Genomic DNA, 23046 nt, shown 5'->3' with positions numbered 1-23046 from the left:
CCGACCAACCACTCCAGAGTGGCTTTTGCCATTTCATATTTGATTGGGGATGCGGCTAATTGGGCTGTACCATTGGTGCGTAACGATGACCCTATGTTGAACAATTGGTCGGCCTTTAGGGCCGAATTCGAGCGAGTGTTCGATCGCCGGGCTACAACCTTCAGCGCAGATCGAGAGTTGCTAACATTGAGACAGGGTAAGAGAGATCTGATATCGTATATGACAGACTTCAACCGGCTGATAGCAGAAACCGCTTGGCCAGAAGAGAAGAGAATGTCTCTATTCTACCAGGGGTTGAGGGATGGCCTCAAGGATGTTATTGCCCAAATAGATCCCCAGCCCACCACCTGCACAGACATGATAAATTTGACCCTACGTCTGGACAGCAGAATGAGCGATAGAGGGAGCGATCGGAGAAGATGGGATAGGGGGTTTCTTGGGTCTGAGGTTAGCCCCCGGAGAGCAATTACGGCTCCAGAATCTGGTACAGAACCCATGGAGATAGGGGCAGTCAAGGCCCCGTTATCCAAAGAAGAAAAGGAACACAGGCGGGCCTTGGGCCTCTGCCTCTATTGTGGTAAAAAAGGCCACTATGTTAGGGACTGCCCTACCAAACCCAAAACCGGTGGCGTGTGGAACCGCAGCAAACGGTTGGCAGTCACGGCGTTGGGGGCAGGGGACAAGGGAGGTAGGGCGGACTCATCCCTAGATGTCAGTACTCCCCATCATCAGATCCCTTCGTTAACGGTCATGTCCCTGTTGGGAACCGAAACGCATATACTCTTGCCCATGTGCTTAGAGAGCCAGTGTCAGAGTCACCAAGTGAGGGTCATGATAGATTCCGGAGCTACGGGGAACTTCATAGATAGTGGATTGGTAACCGCACTGGCCTTGGAGAGGGTGCCGAGAGACGTCCCAGAGGACGTATTGGCAGTGGACGGAAAGCCGCTGAAGTCAGGAAAGATCACCGAACAAACCGACTCTTTGGTGTTGTCAGTCGATATCCCGGGTGGTGCTCACAGGGAAGAGGTAACATTGAATATCATCGAGGCGCCCCAATATGAGGTCATTTTAGGTATGCCCTGGTTAAGCTTGCACAATCCCACTATCAATTGGAGGTCCAAGGAGGTCCGGTTTGCATCCGAGGAATGCAGGGAGCATCTGGTTCCCGTATGTTTGACGTCCGCAGCAGTATCCTATCTGCCTTTGGTGGTTGCCACTGCTGCGGAGAAACTGGTGGTTTTGCCTTCGCAGTATGAGGCTTATGCGGAGGTGTTCAGCGAAGGCATGGCAGAACAACTACCTCCCCATCGGCCTTATGATTGCCGGATAGATTTAGTGGATGGGGCCACTTTGCCTTCTTGTCGTGTGTATGCCCTCTCGGTTCCTGAGACCGCTCACTTGAAGGCGTATCTCGACCACTATGTGGATATCGGGTTTATCCGTCCCTCCAGATCACCGGCGGCCTCCCCCATGTTTTTCATTAAAAAAGCGAATGGCGAGTTAAGAGCGTGTGTCGATTATAGGGTATTAAACAAGAACACCGTCAGGAATAGATACCCCTTACCCCTCATTACCGTACTTCTGGATCAGGTGAAGGATGCTCGAATATATACGCGGCTTGATTTGAGGGGGGCCTATCACCTGGTCCGGGTAAGAGAAGGCGACGAGTGGAAGACCGCATTCAAAACCCGTTATGGACTATATGAGTATACTGTAATGCCGTTTGGGCTGTGCAACGCCCCGGCGGCATTCCAGTATTTCCTAAACGACGTTTTGAAGGAATTCGTGGATGTCTGTGCTGTTGTGTACATAGACGATATCCTCATCTATTCGGACAACACCATACAACATCACGCCCATGTGTCCCAAGTTTTGCAGAGACTGGGTGAGAACAAGTTATACTGCAAACTGTCTAAGTGCGAGTTCAGTGTGCTTGAAGTGGAGTTCTTGGGAGTGGTGTTGAGTCATGCTGGTTTACAGATGTCAGACAGGAAAGTAAAGGCAGTGCAGGATTGGCCGATTCCAACGAGCATAAAGGAGGTACAGAGCTTCTTAGGGTTCTCTAATTACTACCGCCGATTCATAGCACAGTTCTCTCAGGTGGCTGCTCCGCTGTCAAGATTGTTACGAAAAGGGGTTCCTTTTCAATGGACAGAGGACACCGACAGAGCCTTTCAGACCCTGAAAGACGCGTTTACTTCTGCTCCAATCTTGGCCCACCCCAAACCTGAACATCCTTTCATCGTTGAAGCCGACGCTTCGGATGACGCAGTAGGGGCCATATTGTCTCAAAGGAATCACCTCACGGGCCAGTTACATCCAGTGGCATATCTTTCAAAAAAGCTCAGCATGGCAGAAAGGAACTACACTATTGCTGAGAAAGAACTGCTAGCCATCAAAAAGGCGTTTCAGGAATGGCGTCAGCACCTGTGGGGGGCTGCGTTTCCTGTTACTGTGTATTCCGACCACCGAAATCTGCAGTATATGAAGACTGCTCGCAACCTCACACAGAGACAGATGAGGTGGATGCTCTATTTTTCGGAATACGATTTTGTGATCACTTTTCGTCCTGGGGCTGACAACAGAAAAGCCGATACCCTATCACGACAACAACAAAGGGGGGTGTCAACAGAGACTGCAAGGTTGGAACCCATCGTAGACCCCGGAAAGGTGTTGTGTGTTGTCCAGGCTGATACGTTCTTGGATCGAGTTGGGAAAGCAAAGACCCCAGGGGAATGGGTCGTGTGGGCTACACAGGGGAGCGGACGTACCCTTAAGAAAGGCCTCCCTTTCCAAAATGCTAAGCTGTTCCTCCCAAGTGAAGCGCTCAAAAAGACTGTCTTTGGATGGTGCCACGATTCCCACTTGGTGGGACACCAAGGGGTGTGTAAGACAGTCCAGTTGTTACAAAGGTACTTTTGGTGGGACACGATCAAAAAAGACGTCGTTGATTGGATAAGAGCGTGCAGTGTCTGTGCTATGGCAAAAACAGAGACTGGAAAAAAGAAAGGGTTGTTGTGTCCGCTTCCTACCCCCAACAGACCATGGCAACACATCAGCATAGACTTTGTAACAGGTCTACCTCCGGATCAGGGTATGACCGCCATCCTAGTGGTGGTAGACAGCCTCTCCAAACTAGGACATTTCATCCCTTGTGTAAATTTGCCTACAGCGGGACAGACAGCCCAGCTACTGATGACGAACATCATCAGGCTACATGGGATACCCGAAGTCATTGTATCAGACCGAGGTCCGCAGTTTATCGCCAGGTTTTGGAGGTTTTGGTGTCAGGCCCTGGGTATTCGTTCCTCTCTGTCCACCAGCTTCCATCCGCAAACAGATGGTCAAACGGAGAGATTGAACCAAACCCTTAAAAAATATCTCCGGTGTTATGCTGCTGACGCACATGACTCATGGGTCTCGTTATTATGGATGGCTGAGGTAGCCTATAATAACGCCTGGCATTGTTCTTTGGGGGTGTCTCCGTTCTGTGCAACGTATGGGTACGATGCCAAGGTCCTTCCGCTTACCCTTCCTAGTGGTATAGCGGATCAACCTTCGGTTTTGAGTCAGATGCAGAAGATCCAGACAATGCACAAGAAGATCAGATCCCATCTGATTAAGGCAAAGAAGGAATACAAAAAATACGAAGATCAACACCGAAGACAAGGCCCAACGTACGCAGTGGGTGACAGGGTGTGGCTGTCGACCAGGAACATCAGGTTCAAACTCCGCAGCATTTTTCACCCTAAGTACATTGGGCCGTATGTGGTGGTAAAAAAACTCAGCTCGGTGGCGTACAGACTGAAACTGCCGGGGTCGCTTCGTATCCACCCAGTATTCCACTGCAATCTGCTGAAGCCAGCGTTCTCGGATAGGCGCAGGGCGCCTCCTCCAGTTTTGTGTGATGGGGGTTTCGAGTATGTCGTGCGGAGCATCAAAGACTCCAAGTACAGGAGAGGGGTGCTTTGGTACCTGGTGTCGTGGAAGGGGTATTCAGCAGAGGACGATTCCTGGGAGCCTGAGTCCAACATCCATGCTCCAGCGGCTATCCGTTCCTTCCACAGGAGGTTCCCTCTGCGCCCTGGTCCTAGGAGGCGCTAGAGGGGAGGGCATACTGTCAGGTCTCGTCGGGGCGCCTGCAGTGTAGCGCACCGCGAGACGGATGCCTTTCAGACTCAATACGGGGTAAGAACTACATTACCCAGATGCCCTAGCTGAGGCTACATCAGTCAGGGCGACACGCATCCTGTTGCGTGTTATTCCGTTTCCTGGTATCCGGTTTTTGGAGGAAGGAGTCGCGTCTTGCTGCTGGCGGAGGGGCTCGTCCTGGACGATTGCTGTGGTTCAGCTGGTCAGGTAGGAACGGCCCCTCGCCGGTGTCTTCTCCGTCATTAAGCGGAGCGCTGTGGGGATTCCACGCGTTGCCGTTTGTTGCTAGGAGCGCGCAGTGAAGTAACTGCTGCGTTTGTTACCTTTTTGCTTTGGGACTATTCCGAGGAGCGGAGCGGAGTGGTAGGAAGCCACACGTTGCCGTGTCTTCTTTCTTGTGTTTGCTTTCGACCTGGGTGATACTCCTGAAGGAGGCGGTGCACTGAGGTGGTCACAGCTTCAGGCAACCAGTGCAAGCGCTTGTGTGTTTACTTATGGTTTATGGAACAATCAGTATGCTCAGTACTTAAGGAGCGCTGTAGTGGTCGCAACTGCGCGTTGCCATAGGATCAGTCCTCTTGGGATTGTGTGTGGTGTCATACTGGAACATTTCCGCTTTCTTCCCAAGCCCCTTGCTTATTTACTTTGCTCTCTTTTCCTTGGTATCTGGGGACTGCCTGGTGTTCAGAGGGTGCTTTTCTCGAGGGAGCGGAGTGCAGTGGTTATTGCTTCCCACGCACTACCGTGTCCTGGACTGAGACGTGTACACAGCTACCTAGTGCAATATCATTTCGTTGGTTTTCTTTTATGGTGGCGAAACTTCCACGGAATCCCGTATTCTACAGGCATAGGCTGTGTTCAAGGTATAGAGGAGGGTTCTGTTTGGGTGACAAGCGTGTTAGTGTATGGGAAATGCAATGTGTCTAATCTATGTGTGTTCCTTATAGGTTTCATGTTCATATATGTCTACAAAGAGAACAGCCAAAAACAACCAGTGGGAAAGACTTGCCTTTTTCCTCACAGGTATTCAGACTACCTATCTATACCTTAGATGTTACGGTGTTGTACGACAGGTGGCCTTACCTTTATGTGTTCTGTCGTTACAGGTACCTCCCTTCCCAGCTGTCCCCTTCCTTCCCTTCCCTGTTTGTTATTTTACTTTTCCCCTCACCTAATGGCTCAAATCCTCTGTTAACTCAAAGTCAGAGTGTTTGTGACGTTTGGAGGTGGGCTTTATATTCATCACTCGGATCCTGTGGAGCGGACCTGACACTCACAGGCTGAACAAGGTCTGAGTCAACATACAGCGCACCCACAGGCTAAACAAGGTCTGAGTCAACTTACAGCACACCAACAGGCTGAACAAGGTCTGAGTGAACATACAGCGTGACCACAGGCTGAACAAGGTCTGAGTCAACATACAGCACACCCACAGGCTGAACAAGGTCTGAGTCAACATACAGCACACCCTTAGGCTGAACAAGGTCTGAGTCAACATACAGCACACCCACAGGCTGAACAAGGTCTGAGAATACATACAGCACACACACAGGCTGAACAAGGTCTGAGTCAACTTACAGCACACCCTTAGGCAGAACAAGGTCTGAGTCAACTTACAGCACACCCACAGGCTGACCAAGGTCTGAGTCACCTTACAGCACACTGACAGGCTGAACAATGTCCGAGTCAACATACAGCACACCCTTAGGCTGAACAAAGTCTGAGTCAACATACAGCACACCCACAGGCTGAACAAGGTCTGAGTCAACATACAGCACACCCATAGGCTGAACAAGGTCTGAGACAACATACAGCACACTCACAGGCTGAACAAGGTCTGAGTCAACATACAGCGCACCCACAGGCTAAACAAGGTCTGAGACAACATACAGCACACTCACAGGCTGAACAAGGTCTGAGTCAACTTACAGCACACCAACAGGCTGAACAAGGTCTGAGTGAACATACAGCGCACCCACAGGCTGAACAAGGTCTGAGTCAACATACAGCACACCCTTAGGCTGAACAATGTCCGAGTCAACATACAGCACACCCTTAGGCTGAACAAGGCCTGAGTCAACATACAGCACACCCTTAGGCTGAACAAGGTCTGAGTCAACATACAGCACACCCACAGGCTGAACAAGGTCTGAGTCAACATACAGCGCACCCACAGGCTGAACAAGGTCTGAGACAACATACAGCACACCCTTAGGCTGAACAAGGTCTGAGTCAACATACAGCACACCCATAGGCTGAACAAGGTCTGAGTCAACTTACAGCACACCCACAGGCTGAACAAGGTCTGAGACAACATACAGCGCACCCACAGGCTGAACAAGGTCTGAGTCAACATACAGCGCACCCACAGGCTGAACAAGGTCTGAGACAACATACAGCGCACCCACAGGCTGAACAAGGTTTGAGTCAACTTACAGCACACCCACAGGCTGAACAATGTTTGAGTCAACATACAGCGCACCCACAGGCTGAACAAGGTCTAAGTAAACAAACAGCACACCGACAGGCCTAAGCGTGGAAGGGTATACTCAGATGTGAGTCCCTTGCTCATTGCACCATCAGGATTCAAGCAAGCCGGGCCGAAGACGGCTGAAATGCCAGAAACCGGTCCCCGGAAGCTTGTTTCCTTCCCAGTGTAAGAATTGGCTTTTGTAGTCTGGTCTGCCCTGTTCCCATGATGCACTGGGCCAGGGACAGACTAATTTGCATACAGCCAGGTTCTGAAACTGGGATGGTGCATTGAGCTAAAAAACGGTGTTGGATCTAGCCCTGATCTCTTGACTGGGTGAGAGTACTCTGCTTAATTCAGAGACTCTGTCCATCACCACCCCTTGTTGTAAATAATTTTGTCCACCCTAAGCGTGGAAGGGTATACTCAGATGTGAGTCCCTTGCTCATTGCACCATCAGGATTCAAGCAAGCCGGGCCGAAGACGGCTGAAATGCCAGAAACCGGTCCCCGGAAGCTTGTTTCCTTCCCAGTGTAAGAATTGGCTTTTGTAGTCTGGTCTGCCCTGTTCCCATGATGCACTGGGCCAGGGACAGACTAATTTGCATACAGCCAGGTTCTGAAACTGGGATGGTGCATTGAGCTAAAAAACGGTGTTGGATCTAGCCCTGATCTCTTGACTGGGTGAGAGTACTCTGCTTAATTCAGAGACTCTGTCCATCACCACCCCTTGTTGTAAATAATTTTGTCCACCCTAAGCGTGGAAGGGTATACTCAGATGTGAGTCCCTTGCTCATTGCACCATCAGGATTCAAGCAAGCCGGGCCGAAGACGGCTGAAATGCCAGAAACCGGTCCCCGGAAGCTTGTTTCCTTCCCAGTGTAAGAATTGGCTTTTGTAGTCTGGTCTGCCCTGTTCCCATGATGCACTGGGCCAGGGACAGACTAATTTGCATACAGCCAGGTTCTGAAACTGGGATGGTGCATTGAGCTAAAAAACGGTGTTGGATCTAGCCCTGATCTCTTGACTGGGTGAGAGTACTCTGCTTAATTCAGAGACTCTGTCCATCACCACCCCTTGTTGTAAATGAGTCAACATACAGCACACCGACAGGCGGAATAAGGTCTGAGTCAACATGCAGCACACTCACAGGCTGAACAAGGTCTGAGTCAACTTACAGCGCACCCACAGGCTGAACAAGGTCTGAGTCAACATGCAGCACACTCACAGGCTGAACAAGGTCTGAGTCAACTTACAGCGCACCCACAGGCTGAACAAGGTCTGAGTCAACATACAGCACACCCATAGGCTGAACAGGGTCTGAGTCAACTTACAGCACACCCTTAGGCTGAACAAGGTCTGAGTCAACATACAGCACACCGACAGGCGGAACAAGGTCTGAGTCAACATACAGCCCACCTACAGGCTGAACAAGGTCTGAGTCAACATACAGCGCACTCACAGTCTCAGAGAGCAGGTCCAAACAGCTAAGCCCACTTCTTCATAACCCAATTTTTCTATTTAGAGCCCTTGAAATCTGGTTGACAAACAGCATGTTTAAGTCTTTGTACATATTTCTGCCCACCCTTCATAAATCCGTCAACCACACTCAGATTTACAGAAACCATGCTCTCTGAGCAACTTTAGGCCGATGCAGTGTCCGACCGAATGCTGAGAAATGGCAGCAACAAGGCATCAATGCATCCAATCCCTGCTCTTAAGGTGAACCAGGAGTGGAAGCGAGGCGACCCACCTGAAGGAACAACGTGTGAGCCAAATGGCTGGTGGGCGATGTTGGAGTCAAATGAGGAACATTCGAGATGGCAGGACCTGAAGGCCCTCCGTTGTGATGGGAACCAGGCAGCTCATGATCACGTGAAAAAGACGCAGATTGGATGATGACTTGCAATTAGTGACCTCTGCCCTGGAAAGGCAAGGGGTGAAGCGATGCCTTGAACGATGGATGGTCACCCATTCCATGGCTGGCAATAGTGAATGGAGGCCAGCATGGCTTCCCAGCACAGGGTGGGGCAAGTATATGAGCGAACAGGGAAGCTATACAAGGGCCCACTGGTCATGCCAATATGGATGAATGTATGTATGTATGTGGTATTACTATCAAAAGACACACAATTGATGGACGCAATGCAGAACAAATTAAAACATTCACCCCCATTCAAGAGACCTGGGTTAAATCCATCATTCTTTTGTTCACCATGCCACCCAGTTTAGACCTGACAATATGCAAATCAGTCTTGACCCTGTGCCCCATGGGAACAGTCCAGCCCGAACTGTTAAGCCAGGTATTTCCTGAACCGAAAACAAGCATCCTAGGACCTGTTTCGGGGTTTCACCCCCTTTAGCCAGGATAGCTTGAATCCAGTGGCACAGGGAGCCCGAACCCATGTCTGGGTATACCTGGCGCACTTGGGGCGAGGAAGCAAAGACACACAATTGTAGGGCGGAACGCAGAACAAATCAAAACATTCACCCCCAGTCAAGAGATCTGGGTTAAATCCATCATTCTTTTGCTCACCATGCCACCCCAAGTTTAGACCTGGCCATATGCAACTCAGTCTTGACCCTGTGCCTCATGGGAACAGTCCAGCCTGAACTGCTAAGCCAGGTCCTCCCTGGACTGGAAAGAAGTATCCTAGGACCGGTTTCAGGGTTTCACACCTCTTCAGCCAGGATGGCTTGAATTCAGAGACACAGTTGCCCGGGACCCACATCTGGGCATACCCGGTACGCTTAGGGCGAGGAAGCAAAGACACATAATTGATCGACAAAATGCAGAACAAATCAAAACATTCACCGCCTTTCAAGAGACCTGGGTTAAATCCATTATTCTTTTGCTCACCATGCCACCCAGTTTAGACCTGACAATATGCAAATCAGTCTTCACCCTGTGCCCCATGGGAACAGTCCAGCCCGAACTGTTAAGACAGGTATTTCCTGATCCGGAAACAAGCATCCTAGGACCTGTTTCGGGGTTTCACCCCCCCTTTAGCCAGGATAGCTTGAATCCAGTGGCACAGGGAGCCCGAACCCATGTCTGGGTATACCTGGCGCACTTGGGGCGAGGAAGCAAAGACACACAATTGAAGGGCGGAACGCAGAACAAATCAAAACATTCACCCCCAGTCAAGAGATCTGGGTTAAATCCATCATTATTTTGCTCACCATGCCGCCCCGGTTTAGACCTGGCCATATGCAAATCAGTCTTGAACCAGTCTTGACGCTTTGCCTCATGGGAACAGTCCAGCCCAAACTAAAAGCCTGGCTGATGAGGGCTGTTAACCCGAAACCGGTCCCAGGATGCTTGTTTCCAGTCCAGGGAAGACATGGCTTGGCAGTTCGGGCTGGACTCTTCCCATGAGGCACAGAGTCAAGACTGATTTACAGATAGTTATGTGTTAGATTTGGGGGTCTCTGATTGGCACAGGTAAGTACTTAGGACATACAGGGACCCTCTCCTCTAGTAAGGGCAAGGGACTTACTCTACAAAATAACCCCTGCTCACCCTCTAGGTTGCGTGGCGCGAGCAGACAAGGCTAATCTCAGAGCATTATGGGTTAAGCATTTGTAAATACACAGAGTAACTCAATGACAACACCACAAAAGGGATACCACACTATGGGCCAGATGTAGGTAAAACTTATTTACCGATTCTTAATTACCGAATTTTACCGATTCGGTAATTAAGAATCGGTAAATAAGAAGTGGGGGTATGTAGGAACATCCAGATGTTCCATTTACCGAATCGTTAAGAATCGGTATTTACCGATTCGGTAAATATCGACCGGTAATGCTCCATTCATTCCTATGGGCTTTGAAGCCCATAGGAATGAATGGGGCATTACCGGTCGGTATTTACCGATTCGGTAAATACCGATTTTGACAAGGGTGCAGGGGGTGTCACTTTGACACCCTCTAGCACCCCCACAAAAGGTTCGGGGGCCATATGGCAGGCATACCTGCCCTAAGGGCAGGTCTGCCTGTCATATGGCACAGGTGTGCATGCACACATGTGCATGCACACCTGAATCGGTATTTTAACATCAAATACAATTTGATGGTAAAATACCGATTTTGTAGGCCTTGTGGGACTCAGAAGAGTCCCACCTACATATCAATTTTACCGATTCGGTAAATATACCGGTCGGTAAATTTACCGACCGGTATATTTACCGAATCGGTAAAATTACCGATTTTCCCTGTTTACCTGCCCCTACATATCAAATGCCAAATACCGGTCGGTAACGGCCGAATTCGGCCGTTACCGACCGGTAAAACCCTACCTACATCTGGCCCTATGTTTTGTATCAAAAATAGTTACTTTTATATTAGAGTTAGCACAAGAACCAATTGTGTTTAAAATTAGGCCACAATGCTATACAGGCAAAGCGTCCTTGAACAAATGCGTGATTCTTTTGTTCTGTGCGTGTTGCGCACTGCATACACGTTGCGGACTTCACCGGTCCGGGGCACACACCCTGGGGTGCACGTTGAAGTACAGTACCTTTAGAGATGGGGAGTCTGGCTCGAATGAGGCGTGACGGCGGACTTGGAGCGGTGTCGGCCTCTCAGGGCGGTGATCCCGGCTGGTCGCGGCGTCATCTGGACGAGGCGTAGAGCGGCGGCCACGGGGCGATGAGGCGGACGATCCGGGTCCTTAAGAGGTCACAGTGCAGTGCGGCGTTCGAGCCGTACCTTCCTTTCGGGCTGCTGTGTGGATGCGGGCAGCGCGCCACGAGGCAGCCAGTACAAGGCGTACGGGCCGGCTCTTTAGTGCGGCGCGGTCACAGAAATCAGGAGCGCGGTGCGAGGCGGCCAGTACTCTTCGTGCGTACGGGCCGTACTTCGCCTTGCACTGCACTCCGGTCTGGGTTCCAGCGGTGGGGGGGGGGGCGGCACAGCGAGCAGTGCGGCACAAAGGGGAGAAGGAGGTAGAGTGCGGGCGGCCCAAGCGGGACGGTGCGGACACGGCTCAGGTCAGAGCGGAGTCACCCGGGGCAAGGCGACCAGGCACAGGCTGGACAACTGACGGGGGGCAGCGAGGCGCACTTGGTATCACGGCTCCAGCAGCACAGAAGAACGGGCAAAAGTCCAGCAGCTCATCAGGGAAGGCAGGGGAGAGTCCAATAATCCTGGGACTCTGATCAGGGGGCAAGCTCACCCACAAGCCCTTGGAGATTGTTGAAGCACAAGTTTGCCAAGTCTCTTTAGTCTTGTCCTCTCCTTTCACAGCAAGGCACCCACTGTAGGCCAATCCCCCAGGTTAGGGACAGTACTCCTCCTTCAGCTTTCCCAGGTCCTTCTCGTCGGGCAGAGGTTCTTCGTGGTTCAAGCAGGATCTGATTTCTTAGGAGCAGGGCTCCTATATTTATACCACATTTCTTTTGTTCTTGCAGGCCAGGGGGCCTTTGCCCAGTTCAGCCCAGTTCTGGAGCACTTTGTTTACAGGACTCTGGCTTCTTCTTTCAGTGTGCAGGGCAGAGACATCAGACGCTCCACAGGAGGTGGAGGCAGCTTCGTGGTGGCAGAGCACAGCCCTATTCAGAGTCAAGGGGCACTCCTCCCACCCATCCTGGTGTAATCTTCCTATTCACCACCTGGCAGCCCAGACTGTCTCCTGGAATCCCCCAGCCCTGTCACACACAGAAACCAGACAGCAGATACACATCAGAGCAGACATGGTTAGGCAAGCAAACACCAGCCTTCTAAAAGCAGTATATGCAAACACAGAACATTAAAATAAACCTCACTAAAAGATGTATTTTATTATTCTGAGTTCAGGCATACTAAACTCAAATTTCTACCATGTTCCCTGAGTCTGTTAGGATCATAGGATGTAACAATTCTAACAGCCCATTCTGGCCTATGAGAACAGGTAGCCTTGCAATAGTGAAAAACGAAAATGGCTGTATTTCACTATTAGGACATGCCACACACATCATGGCTTGTCCTACCTTATGCTTACAATGCATCCTGCCCTTGGGCCTACCATAGGGGTGACTCACATGAAGAAAAGGGAAGGTTTAGGGACTGGCAAGTAGGGGCACTTGCCCAGTCAGCATGACAGTACCAGACTGCACGCAGGTTCTGCAATGGCAGACCTTAGACACATTTTACAAGGCTGCTTCTGTGTGTGGCACAACCAGTGCTGCAAGCCCACTAGCAGCATTTGGATTTACAAGCCCTGGCACTCCTGGTGCACTTTACTGGGGTCTAACAGTAAACCAAATAAGCCAATCATGGAAATCAATCAACATATACACTTTATATAGGGAGCACTTGCACTGTGGCACTGATTGGCAGTGGCACAGTGCTCTGAGCAGCTAACACCAGCAAAACACATGAGGCAACAGCAGCAAAAATGGAAGGGGAACCCACGTCAAGGATGCCAGGTCTAACACTATGTCTGAACTGGGGTAGCGAAGTCAGCTAAAGAACGATGATGGATTCAACCCAGATCTGTGACTGGGGGTGAGTGTCTTAAAAGTTTCAGCACTCCGTCTATCATTCCTTGTGTTTGCCTTGTTTGCCCTAAGTTGGCAGGGTATGCCCAGAAGTGGGTCCCTTGCTCACTTTGCCACTGGATTCAAGCTAGCCTGGCTGATGAGGGCTGTTAGTCCAAAAACAGTCCCAGGATGCTTGTTTCCGGTCCAGTGAAGACATGGCTTGGCAGTTCGGGCTGGACTGTTCCCATGATTATAATAGCAACAACAAGGGACCCCAATTCAGTCAGCAAGGGACCTCGGGGAACATACTTTTTAGAGCAACAGTGGTCCCATGCATTCGGGAATACACAAAGCAATAAATAAAGACAGAATCAAATCTATATTTGGAGCGACATGTCCAGCCGGACAGAGGTCTTTCAAGTTTACTCAATACACAATGAATCCATACATAGAGAGTACCTTCCACAATACACCAGTGTGGTACACAAGCCTGTGTCCAACACTTACGGATCAGATACAGAAGGTAGATTTAAGAACATAAAGGGCTTTTCAAGGCAAACAAACGTTTTCTGTTTCAAATCCAAATGTACAGAAGTGTCAAACAGGGCACCATTACATTACCTAGAAATCAAGTTTTGTATAGGGTGCCAGACAGGTCGACGGCGTTTCGGTCCCCCTATTAAATCATGGGGACCATCATCAGGACATACAGTAATTGCCTTAACGTTATTTAGCCTCTAGTTACCAGGACAGTGCACCGGTACTAGACCAGCAGGGAGAATTGGCCTGCATTCACAACAGCAGCCCAGAATCAGGATGCGGTTCGCCGCGTTACAATGGTGTAATCGGGCGGGGCCAGGGTAGTGCCGGGTTAGTCGGTTTTCAGTCTGGTCCCTGGCGTCGACCTGTCTGGCACCTATGCAAAACTTGATTTCTATGTAATGTAATGGTGCCCTGTTTGACACTTCTGTACATTTGGATTTGAAACAGAAAACTTTTGTTTGCCTTGAAAAGCCCTTTATGTTCTTAAATCTACCTTCTGTATCTGATCCGTTAGTGTTGGGCACAGGCTTGTGTACCACACTGGTGTATTGTGGAAGGTACTCTCTATGTATGGATTCATTGTGTATTGAGTAAACTTGAAAGACCTCTGTCCGGCTGGACATGTCGCTCCAAATATAGATTTGATTCTGTCTATATTTATTGCTTTGTGTATTCCCGAATGCATGGGACCACTGTTGCTCTAAAAAGGACTGTTCCCATGAGGCACAGGGTCAGACTGGTTTGCATATAGCCATGTCTGAACTGGGGTGGCTGAGTGAGCTAAAGAACGATGATGGATTCAACCCAGATCTGTGACTGGGGGTGAGTGTTTGAAAAGTTTCAGCACTCCGTCCATCATGGGTTGAATCCTTCCTATGCGATAGGGCTCAAGCGGTCCACCTTGCTGATTTCACTGCCGTTCCCCGCAAGGTGGAGTGCGGCGTCCCCCAGGGCTCATCACTTTCCCCCCTTTTGTTTAATCTATACATCTACCCCCTCATTTTTATGTTGCAGCAGCTGGAGGTCACTGTGTTCAACTACGCCGACGACCTCCAGCTAATCTTCAATCTCTCCCATTCCCCTTCGTCCGCTCAGAACGTCCAAACTGTTATGTTATTCATTCAGGACTGGATGAACTGCAACCACCTCAAGCTTAATCCAGACAAGACTGAGTTAGTCTTGACCGGAGGTGGCTGCAGTCCATGGTCCCCGTCTTTTTGGCCCCCCTCACTTGGTACCCCCCCACTCCCGGTCCCTAAAGTCAAGACCCTTGGGATCCTGCTAAATGCACAACTTTCTGTACATTCTCAAGTCAGCTCGGTAGTATCCTCCTGCTTCTTCTCCCTCAGGATAATCAGGAAAATATCCCGTTTCTTCTCTCTCCCGGCGCTAAAGGTCATCATAATGGCTATGGTGCTCTCGCGCCTTGATTATGGAAACATAATCTACAATGGCGCACCGGCCTATGCCATACACCGCTTGCAGCTGGTGCAGAACCAGGCTGCCCACCTGATCTATGGATTGCCCAAATACCATCGTGCCACCCCATTGCTGAAGGCCCTGCACTGGCTGCCTGTGAGAGAACGGTCCCTATTCAAACTGGGCTGCCTCACTTTCCAGGCCAGGATGGGCACTGCCCCCGAATTTATCAACTCAGCTATCAGCCCCTACTTACCGGGCAGAGAACTTCGTTCAACCCACATGGCACTCCTGACCGTACCCCGCTTTAAGAAAAAGAAAGCTGGCGGGGCAAAATTTGCGGCCCTGGCACCAACGTTCTGGAACTCCCTCCCCTTGGGGCTCCATACCTCTTCCTCTTACTTAGAGTTCCGAAAAAATCTTAAAACTTTTCTCTTTTCCAGCGCCTTTTCTACTTAAAATGTTTTTGCTGCTACCTGCTGGTCGTAACCCTTAAAGCGCCATGAAACCGCTTGGTATAAGTGCGCTCAATAAATGTTTTTAAATTCAAATTCAAATCTCCTTGTGTTTGCTTTGTGGTATTACTATGGCATGAACCCAACGAAAAAGGCAATGGAGTGCTGTAGATGGCCAAAGACAAGCATAAAGTCAGGCGAAAATCCAAGACGACCTCGCGGCCATCTCTGAATGGATGGTAGTTAACTACTTTCAACTGAAGTCCACCAAGTCAGAAGTGCTCCTGGTGGGCTGAGATGACCATCGATGGGGCAATCAATGGTAGCCTGCGGCCTTGGAACCCCACCTCAACCGAAATCCATGGTCAAGAAACTGGGAGTTTCTATGTATGTGCTCTCTCATTTGAGGGGCACGCTAAGACAGTGGCTGGCACTTGCTTTGGTGTCTTACATGGCCTGAAACCCATTTTGGGACTTTTTGACGAACCTGCTCGATAGGTGATTGTCCTATCCACCGTGCTGTCACGACTAGACTACTGTAATGGGTTGCTACTTGGTGTTAATTGTGCTGTGACCAAAAGACTTTAATGGGCCCAGAACGTGGCTGCCTGCACACTCTTTGCACTACCTAAGTACTGCCGTGTTTCAGACCTTCTCTGCCAGCTCCACTGGCTATCTAAAGAACAGAGAGTCTACTTTAAGAATCTGTGTATGACACACAAGATCCTGTATGGCCTGGGTCCACAAATTTTGAGCGAGCTGTGCTCTCTGTATGTCCCAGCTCGAGCCTTGCACTCTGCGCACCTGCATTTGGCCCATGTCCCACGAGTGCACAGGACAAGAGCAAGGGGGCGCTCGTTCAGAGCACTGGCACCAGCCCTTTGGAATTCCATTCTCCTTGCTGCCCGTAGCACGCAAGACCATTGGGCTTTCAGGAAAATGATCAAGTAGTGGCTTTTCTCCAACCACTAGCTTCCTCGCCGTCTGCTCTGTCAGATTTAGCGCTGGGACGCCCTGTTGTTGGGGCAGCTATGTTCTCCACAAGTGCGTATAACATGACATAAAGTGATACAAGAGGAGGCAGTTTGTTCACGGTTAATGCACTAGTGATGTAGGGTTCTTTAACGAGATGCATCTTCAACTCTTTCATAAATCGGAGCAGCTTTGGTGCGTCCTGATGGATACGAGGAGGCTGTTCGAATGTGCGCTGCTCACATCTCATCCTTTAGATGAACCTGGTGAAATCTTTTGAGATGAAACATGATGGAGAGAAGTTTGTTTGGAGGGAGATCTCCCTGATTTGGGGCCGATTAGAGCACTCGAGGGAAGTCATGTGGGATAAGATATTGGGGCGCTGCTGACATTCTGACAGGTGAGGGCAGAGAATGTACCTGAGAGCTTTGCTTCTGGGCAGCCGCAGCACCGCTGGGACTGCACTCGATGGAGAGACTAACAGGAAGTGTCCAGTGTCCACCAGGTGGAAAGGTTCTATTCTGTCTGTAGTTCTTTCAACAGGTGAGCCTGCATTATCTGGAGGGATCAAGAGGGTGGGGGGCGTACACTGGTTTAATATGGACTGAAGGAGGGGCAAAATGAGCAACATTTCTAAGAAGTATTCATGTATTCGTAAATCATGCAGAGTCAGGACAGGCCTCACCCCACCAGAGGACAGGCCTTGCCTCTGCTCTGTACCATCTGGACAGGCCTCACCTCCTCTGTACACCGTGGACAGAACTCCCTTCCTCTGCACCCCCTCTGTATTGGTCTCGCCTCCTGGGCATCCCTTCTGGACAGTCCTCACCTCGTCTGCATTCCCTGGACAGGCTTCAACCTCCTCACTGGCAAGTTAAACGTGAACATCGGGCAGCTACAATTCGAAAAAGATTGGATTACCGGTATTAGAATCAGAAGCTCCAATTCTACTAAACAAATGCTCTTGATCTACGTAGATATTTTACCAAGCGCCAGGGAGAAGAGGCTCAAGTTTGATCCCCTGCTCCGGATCATGTGTAACCTATTAATTGAGTATGAATGACTGACAACTGGTGATTACAACACAAGCCTCGTTCAAGACTCTCCAGACGAGCTTGACGCAATAAGTCCTCCCATTATGGAACAAACAAAACATACCAGCAACAAATACAGTAAACTTGGTGAATACACGGTACCACAGTTCAACATTCTGGGCTATATAACTTTGAATGGTCGTTTCCCCATGGACAACCCTCCAAACTGGTCAAGAACAAATGGCTGCCCTTATTCTATAGACTAAACAATATGCAATAAGGTGATGCTCCCACTATTCGAAAATAAATTGCACCATCGCTGCATGAGGTGATCGCGACCATCGAACCCAAGTAATCACCTTGTCACTTAGTATAGCTCGGCACGACAAGTCTGACAACAAAAGGAATTTTCACAGAGAACCTTAAAAAGTTAAAATGGTCAGATCCTTTGATAGCAACAATAATGACAGCATGCCGAGACCAGTTAGCAACAAGGAGCCTTGATGACACCCGGCTCTCTACGTCATGGGAGATCTTTTCCAGCCAACTGCTCACAAAAAAACAAAAGAGGCAACTCAACCACAACATCTACTGAAATTAGGAAATTAAAGCACCTACGTAACTCAGCATTGTTGTGTGTTGTCGTCTCTCCTTTTCAACCTCTTCATCTCGGATCTATCACAGTCACGTGAAGATGTGGACTCCCTCCCTCCAAAACTCAGGGGAACCAGGGTCAGCAACCTTTTGTACGCAGATGACTTTATCCTGATTAGTCACACCAGGGTCGGGCTGCAGAGGCTGCCTGATCAGTTGTTCTCCGACACCACCTCAAATGACTTGGAATTAAATCTATATCAAAGACACGGGTGATTACCTACGGGTGAAGGAAATAGCAAGGAGGTGGATAGCAGTATGGAAAAAGCATCGAAAAGGCCGCCTCAGACAAATATTTAGGGGTCCACATGGATAGGAGGTGCACTTTCTCAAAACCCTCTAATACCTGTTTTGAAGGTCAGAATCTCCAATTATCTTATTTACAGTCAGGAGATTATGTTAGGAACAGAATGGTGAATAAAATAACAACAAGGATCTTTAAGCAAGGTTGAGCCTATCAAAATCCTGATCCCCGGCATTGATTCAACTTGAGTTTGGCCTCCAAATCCTCGAGCAGTTGGAGCTGGAGCATTTATCAAGCTGTGCAATAAGCTACTCTCGGCCAGAGAATCGAGCCTGGAGGCTATGATGTGGCAGGAAATATCACTTGGTCAACAGGGACCATCATATCAATACTACTTAGATGATTCTTTACAACTTCTGGAGGCAAAAGAAATCTGGGACACTAATCCTTCTCAACAAGCATCAAAATGTTGATTAAAACCACCATTCGTTCCAGGTCTTTTCAGTCGGACAGAGCGAAACTGGCATATCGGACACATACTTGGACGGTTTTATCAGGGTTTAAGGCAGGGGTTGAGGCCCCATATCTGTCATATACCTATTCAGAGTACTGGAAAAAAATACGTTTGGCACCATACAAACGATAACACCATGTGTAGGGGAGCGGGAGTAGTAAGGAACCCATTGAGCACGTGGTACGTCTTTGCCCTGTATTTCTTAATGACCGAAAAATGTTGTTACAGGGCGAATGGAACATGCTTGGTGTTCGCTCCTGCCGTCAAGCCAGCCTTACATCCATTACATCTTATTACACCGTGTCGAACAAGCCGGCCTTCGAGGCGCAGCCCTCGGCTGGGTTAAGTCCTTTTTGAACGACCAATCCCAGGCAGTCAAGCTTGAGAATTTCACAGCGCCCAAACTGTCCACCACCTGCGGCGTTCCGCAGGGCTCATCATTGTCTAACCTGTACCTTAAACCCCTACTACACTCTTTAAAAAACAGGAAGGTTACAATATACAACTATGCGGACGACCTGCAACTTATTTTTCCTCTAAACTTAACAGACTCCGTCGAGGGATTTCAGGCCACTATGCTGCACATTCAAGGGTGGATGGAGCTGAACCACCTAAAACTCAATCCAGGAAAGACCGAGCTGGTACTCCCGGGTAAAAGCTCTACCAGCTGGGGCCCTCAGTTCTGGCCGTCTTCAATGGGATATCCTCCATCTCCCTCTCTCTCTGTGAAAAGCCTCGGAATCACCCTCAACTCCGATCTCTCTCTGAAAAGTCAGGTGGGAGCGGTGATCTCGTCTAGTTTCTTCCAGTTACGGAAGATCAAGAAAATTTCTCATTTACTCACGCACTCTGCCCTCATCCAGGTGGTTATCGCCTTGGTCCTTTCCCGATTAGATTTTTCCAACTCCATCTATTTAGGCCTCCCCCTGGTTCTGTCTAAACGCCTGCAAATCGTGCAAAATCAGGTGGCTAGACTAATCTTCAAAAGCAACGGTAGGAGTTCAGCGAAACCGTTGCTGGCCACTCTTCACTGGTTACCTATAGCCCAACGGGTAACTTTCAAGACAGGCTGCTTGGCCTTTAAGGCTCTCCGTTGAAAAAGCCCTAAGTTTATTAACAACCTCATAAACAAACATGAACCGACTCGCAATCTCCGCTCTGCCCACCTGTCCCTTCTCACTCTGCCTCCCTTCAAAAAGAAACGTCTTGGCGGATGTCGATTTGCTCATTTAGCCCCAAAGGTCTGGAATTATTTTCCCTTGTCACTCCGGAGTTGCACTAATCTTTTGGAAACCTCTGGGTGCCCGTGCGCTTAACAAATCTTGAATAACATAGCATAACATAACATAACATAACATAACATAACATGAACCCAGAGAACCAGATGCTTAAAATCGGTTCACCAGGTTTGTTACAAGAGCGGCACAAAGGCTTACTCAATGTGAGAGCCGATGTGCCAACAATAATCAACTAGCACTGGGCTATTCCAACTCCATAAAAATGCTAATTTGCACATTTTCCCAATCCCTTTAAAGTTGATCTGTACTAAATAAGTGGGATTGTTAGTCGGTTTTTAGTAAAGACGAGAGCCTAGCTCCCTTCTTTTAATACGAAGTTAAAATTTAACAAATTATTAGTGACTTTTGACTGTAACGTAATTGAAGTGGTCTTTGGTTCAGAACTCATCTGGTGACGCAGTCCCACTTGAAGTAAAATGACCTTAAGAGCTCAAAAGATTCGAACAGGTGCTGACTAGGTTTTATGCAATTATTATTGTTGAATATCATAAGTTTCTACCAACTGCTATCACACATGACACCTTTATTGGCCCAAGGGCCGCATTTGGATTTTATAGATTGTGAGGAAACTATGTAGCATGAATTCAGAAATGAGTGAACCTCCTTTTTATTCTTTTCATTGTGTGTAAACATTTTAACAGTCAATTGATATATGCTTTATTATCTGTACGTCAATACTGTAATGATTTTTATTAATCAAACAATAAATCTATCTATCCTCTGCACATTTATCCAGACATGCCTCACCTTCTCTTCATTCCTAGCTGGGCAGGCTTAACCCAGGCTGCAACCCCAAGCACAGGACAGGCCTCACCTCCCCTGCACCCTCTGGACAGGCCTCACCTCCTCTGCACCCCCTGAACAGGCATCACCTCCTCTGCACCCCTGTACCCCTGGACAGGCCTCACCTCCTTTGCACCCCCTGGACAGGCCTCACCTCCTCTGCACCCGTGGACATGCCTCACCTCCTCTGCACCCTCTGGACAGGCCTCACCTCCTCTGCACCCCCTGAACAGGCATCACCTCCTCTGCACCCCTGCACCCCTGGACAGGCCTCACCTCCTTTGCACCCCCTTGACAGGCCTCACCTACTCTGCACCCGTGGACAGGCCTCACCTCCTCTGCACCCCTGGACAGGCCTAACCTCCTCTACACCCCTGGACAGGCCTCACCTCCTCTGCACCCCTGGACAGGCCTAACCTCCTCTACACCCCTGGACAGGCCTCACCTCCTCTGCACCCCTGTACAGGCCTAACCTCCTCTGCACCCAACCCCCCAGGACAGGCCTCACCTCCTCTGCACGCCCTGGACAGGCCTCATCTCCTTTGCACCCCCAGGACACCCCTCCCCTTCTCTGCACCCCTGGACAGGCCTCTCCTCCTCTGGACAGGCCTCTCAGGTGCTTCTCACAGGAGCTCAGGTGAAGGATTTTTATTAAGGACAGAGGACCCAAGAGTTCATTCCACCCCATACAGCGCCTCTGACTTCACCCTGAGTCTCGGGCGCTATTCACAGGCCCCAAAGAGAGACACTGCTCCCCTGGATAGGCCTCACCTGCTCTTGGCAGGCCTCACATCCTCTGCACCCCACCTGGACAGGACTCACCTCCTCAGCCCCCCATCTGGACAAGCCTCACCTCCTCAGCCCTCCTGGACAGGCCTCACCTCCTCTGCACCCCCAGCTCAGGACACGCCACACCTCCGCTGCACCCCTGGACGGGCCTCACCCCCTCTGCACCCCTGGACAGGCCTCGCTTCCTCTGCACCCCTGGATAGTCCTTGCCTCTTCCGCACCCCTTGAAAGGCCTCAGTTCCTCCACTCCCCCTGGACAAGCCTCACCTCGTCAGCACCCCTGGACAGGCCTCACCTCCTCTGCAGCACAGGACAGGCCTTATCTCCTCTGCACCCTTGGACAGGCCTCTGCCTCTGCTCTTCCTGGATAGGCCTCACCTCCTCTACCCCCTGGACAGGCCTCACCTCCTCTGTACCCCTGGACAGGACACACCCCCTCTGCACCCCTCTGGACATGTATCACCTCCTTTGCACCCCTGGACAGGCCTCACCTCCTCTGCACCCGTGGACAGGCCTCACCTCCTCTGCAGCACAGGACAGGCCTTATCTCCTCTGCACCCTTGGACAGGCCTCTGCCTCTGCTCTTCCTGGATAGGCCTCACCTCCTCTACCCCCTGGACAGGCCTCACCTCCTCTGTACTCCTGGACAGGACTCACCCCCTCTGCACCCCTCTGGACATGTATCACCTCCTTTGCACCCCTGGACAAGCCTCACCTCCTCTGCACCCCTGGACAGGCCTCGCCTCCTTTGCACCCCTGGACAGGCCTCAACTCCTCTGCACCCCTGGACAGGCCTCACCTCCTCAGCATCCCCTGGACAGGTCTCGCCTTCCCTCTACCGCTGGAGAGGCCTCACCTCCTCTGTAACCCTGGACAGGCCTCTCCTCCTCTGCACCCCTGGACAGGCCTCACCTCCTCTGCACCCCTGGAAAGGCCTCACCTCCTCTGCACCCCTGGACAGGCCTCACCTCCTCTGCACCCCTGGACAGGCCTCTCCTCCTCTGCACCCCTGGACAGGTCTCGCCTTCCCTCTACCGCTGGACAGGCCTCTCATCCTCTGCACCCCTGGACAGGCCTCACCTCCTCTGCACCCCTGGACAGGCCTCACAGCCTCTGCACCCCTGGACAGGCCTCACCTCCTCTGCACCCCTGGACAGGCCTCTCCTCCTCTGCACCCCTGGACAGGCCTCTCATCCTCTGTACCCCTGGACAGGCCTCTCCTCGTCTGCACCCCTGGACAGGCCTCACCTCCT

The 23046-nt window shown here is 50.3% G+C and overlaps 1 protein-coding gene across 1 annotated transcript in view; it reads right to left on the bottom strand.

Annotated features, from left to right (window-relative positions):
- Positions 1-17340, bottom strand: part of LOC144806120 (uncharacterized) — a 29410-nt gene extending 12070 nt beyond the window's left edge. The window contains exon 1 of the mRNA XM_078672551.1: positions 17216-17340. The gene's annotated coding sequence lies outside the window, so the exon portion shown is untranslated. The remainder of the gene's footprint in view (positions 1-17215) is intronic.
- Positions 17341-23046: the final 5706 nt, after the last annotated feature.

This window comes from Lissotriton helveticus (assembly GCF_964261635.1).
Source record: "Lissotriton helveticus chromosome 1_1 unlocalized genomic scaffold, aLisHel1.1 SUPER_1_unloc_47, whole genome shotgun sequence".
NCBI lineage: Eukaryota > Metazoa > Chordata > Amphibia > Caudata > Salamandridae > Lissotriton > Lissotriton helveticus.
This window is presented reverse-complemented; position numbering and strand designations above follow the sequence as displayed.